This window comes from Sceloporus occidentalis, unplaced genomic scaffold (assembly GCF_023333645.1).
Source record: "Sceloporus occidentalis isolate IW3139 unplaced genomic scaffold, rSceOcc1.0.p SCAF_130, whole genome shotgun sequence".
Lineage (NCBI taxonomy): Eukaryota > Metazoa > Chordata > Lepidosauria > Squamata > Phrynosomatidae > Sceloporus > Sceloporus occidentalis.
In genome coordinates, this window is record NW_028317110.1 from 1,213,607 (window position 1) to 1,217,764 (window position 4,158).

The window sequence follows — 4,158 nt, forward strand, 5'->3', positions numbered from 1 at the left end:
CCTGCATGTCCGGAGAAAAGGCCCTTATTGCCAGCGAGCTTGCTGCCCCTCGGCTTCCTTGTGTCCCCGCCTCTCGCTGTCACCGCGTTGCTATAACGCTGTTGTCATATGGCTCTCATATATCTGGCTTCTTCAGGGTCCTGTGGTCCGTTGTCAAGGTGTAACTAGATCTCCCGGAAATGACATTAACACATCGCTACAAAAAGATGCATTTCAAACAGTCCAGGATAATATTTAGAAGCGTTCTACGTTTAGTTTGTAGGTGTGCATTATAGCTGTATGATGCATGCTGAATTTCATTATGTAATGATAAAAGCTTTTTTCACATGCCTTTATTCCTTTCTGCATATGACTTAATTCAATAAATGGTACGTTAATATTTAAATTCAGTAATGTCACTATGACTTATGAAGGGCCAACTCATGCAGCTTTGTCTTTTAAGAATAGCTTAGCTTCCTCTCCACAATGCATTGTGTCCCATGATACCCAAATAGAGTCAGTGACATGCCATTAAAAAAATCTCACCGATTTAGTCAAAAACAGATTAACTATCTGAATTTACCTTAATAATTTACCCTGACACCTACAAACCTCAAGATTTATTGACTAAAAAAGTTTTCTAAAGATATGATTGCTTGACGTACACAGGGCTGGATTTAGACATTGTAGGCCCCTGGGCTACAGGTACTGTGGGGCCCCAAGTAATATCGGATTGTGCATAATTCAATTGACAAATATTAAATTTAATATACCTACTACGTCTTTATATATGGTGGAGCATCCAGAAATATATTTGTATATTTGGCCCGCTTCCCAGAGTCCAGAATAATGTGGTAAAAATTAATGATTTTACAAGCGCTCGACCACGAAATAAAATATATTGGGCTGGTGTCCAAATGCTTCCAGGGCTGCTTTTCATTCCCAGTCCGGCCCTGCAAATCGGCAATACAAAATTCGGTATTTTTTTTTTTTTGCAGTGGGGTGGCCACTGCAAAAAAATTTTTTAAAAGGCCCAAATTAGTTAGAGAGATTAGGCATAATGAATCAAAACATTTGTTACTGCAAAAACTTTTAGATGAAAAAGTTCCAGTTCTGACTATGCGTATGTAAAAGGTTCTCCCTTAAGGGGGAAGGACAATGAATTGTCCCCTGTAGAGCAGAATAAATTCACGCCTTACAATTAAATTGGGTTTCACAGACTCTGAAAATCCCAACCACCATCCAAGTTTCTATGACTATACCTTTGCGATATGATCTGCATATTGAAATAGAGTAAATAACACAATACCTTTACTTTTCCTCTCACTGATTTCTGGGCCTAGAAAGTTTTTTCCTCTGAAGTGACTACAGATTCAGGAGGGAGTTTTATCTCTGAATAAGTAAAAATTAAATTTTACTTAATTTTATTCCTACAAAAGGTTAAGTGCCAGGAAATAGATGACCAAACACACGCCAGGACAGCGTCTGCCACACCGACACCCAAACACACACACCAGGAGAGGTTGTGAACCACTGACACCCAAACGCACACCAGGATAGGCTCTGCCACACTGACACCCAAACACACACACCAGGACAGGCTCTGCCACATTGACACCCAAACACACACCAGGACAGGCTCTGCCACACTGACACCCAAACACACACATCAGGATAGGCTCTGCCAAACCAAACACACATAACACACCAGGACAGGCCATTTTATGTGATGGGATTGGGAGCTCATCACTATACTAAAACAAAGTTTTTGAAGTGTATTCCTACAGTAAGTAAAGTGCTAGGAATCAGATGACCAAATACACACAGACCAGGACAGGCTCTGCCACACTGACACCCAAACACACACCAGGACAGCAGAACACACCAGTACGGGCTCTGCCACACCGACACTCTAACAGACACACCAGGACAGGGCTGTAGGAAGGGTGAGGCGAGAGAGGCACTAGCCTTGGGCGAAGATGTGAGGGGGTGCACAGCCTCCCGCTCAGAAGCTGCAACCTGCAGGACTGGTTGGGCAGATCGCAATTCGCATCTAACAGGCCCAACATTAGGGAGCAAGAGGTCTGTCAGTTCAGACCTTGGCTTCTGTGCTCCCTAATCAGGCCGAGTGCTAGGGATATGAGGCCGTTACCCCGCGCTCTGCATCAATAGCCGGTGCATAGTGATTAGGGAGTACTAAAGCAGGAGTCTGAAATGACAGACCTCAGGCTCTCACGACAGGATGTTTCTGCTTTCCCTGTGCGGTACAAGAGACGTTGCTCGCACAGTGTGTGCTAGCAACACACAGTTAAGCAGCAGGGCTCCTGCAGAAGTGATCGCAGGACCCGCGTGTGTGTGTGGCAGGCCCGGTCACAGTTGCGGCCCCTGCGATCACGGACAGCCCTGGAGGTTGTGTGGCTCCAAATGCATTTTCTGTGGCATCCGCCTAGTTTGGATCTGACAAGACAAGCACAAGTGTGATGGTTAACTTTTTTCCAGATTTTCAAACGCTTGTTAAGCCCGAGTAGTCCTTCAATAGAGTGCATTCATTTTTGTGCGCTGTGTAATGGGTTCTATGATTCGGGAGAAGCCAAGAATGAATCGTCTGTAAAAGTAAGCAAACCGCGCAAATCTCTTAACTGCTTTGACTTTAGTAAGTGTTGGTCAGTGGGGTATTGCTAAGACTTGCTTTATTTCAATGTGGCCAGGAGTGATGAAATGTGTATATATGTGCAACTGTAATTAATATGCCATGTCCCCCATCCACCATATTCATACTTCCCACCATCATCATATTTCTCCTCGCCATAATTTCTATTCCCTATCATTATCACCTTGTATTGCATCAAACTAATCTCTTTACACTATCTCTTTACCCAGTAGACTTGTGCACAGCGAGCATATGCAGCCCCATGAAACAGGACTGAATTTCCACAGTATTATAGAAATTAAAAAAAAGGTTCCCCCAAAGTAAAGACTGTCAAAGAGGTACAACAGCAGTAGTGGCCTCCAGTTGCTGCCTGAAGAGTTCCCCGCAATCAAGAAAAAAGAAGCACCTCCAACAGCGATAAGCTGACTAAGCACTTGTGTTGCCCTATTTGACTGTTGCTTTGACATGCCCCTTGAATGGAAAGCCCCAAAGTGTTCTAGTGTAGGCTGGTGCAGCAGATGTCTGTGTCCTACCTGTCTCTGGGAATCAGTCACACTCCTCTAAAAGGCGGGTAAGGCAGAGTAAGAATGGTCAAAGAGGGGCAGCAGCAGTAGTAAAGCACTGGGCTTGGTCAGGCAGACACTGACAGGTGATAGGAACATGCAGCCCCGTGGAGCAGGACTGAATTTAACAAACGTAACAAAAATTATGACCCAGAGCAAGGAAGGAGACAGAGCAGCAGCACTAGACCTCATTCGCTGGTTTGAATATAGAGCGCTGGGTAATCTAATTTGGGAACCAGGTCGCAGAGAAAACCCTCTTGCTGTGCCACTAAAGAGATGCCTTGCCAGGCAACAGCATTCTAGTCCCAAATAGGTGATGCTCCAGTGGGTCTAGTGCAGCTGCTCTGCATGGTAACAAGGGATTGGGAATGTATTCTGGGCGTCCATGATTGCTTGCTTACAACCTTTCAGCTCCTCAAATAGCCTACTGATCACCCTTACAACCTTCACTTATAATCTTTTTTCTAGAAAGACCTAATTGTCCCAGCAAGTCATGCAAGTGTTGTTCAACATAGTTAAGTAAGGTAATGACCTGGCCCTAAATGGCAGTGCTCTGGCTTAAGTCCTTGGTCACATTCCCAAATGGCTTCAGGACCGCCACCACCTGCCCTTAAATGCCGTTTTCCCTCTGCCCAATGGGCTGGACACCCCAATGCTGAGTATAGAGCCTGCTTCTGCTCTAGAATTCTCTTTTGAGGGTGGAGTTCAGCCAGTGACTACATCCTCACATAAAGGGTTGTAGGGTAGTCCTACCTTCTGCTGCTCCTTCTTCACCTTCGCACTACGTGAATGTGCCCAGCAATCTTATGTTACTTTTCAATCAGTTCCGTAGCTCTACACTGCCTATCAGTTAGAATAGCTGCCCTTATCACCAGGTGTAGTATATGTGCTGCAGAATGAAAGTCCCCATCTCTATCCGCTTTCACCATGTTTGTTGCTCCATCGGTAACCACCATTCCCATTTCT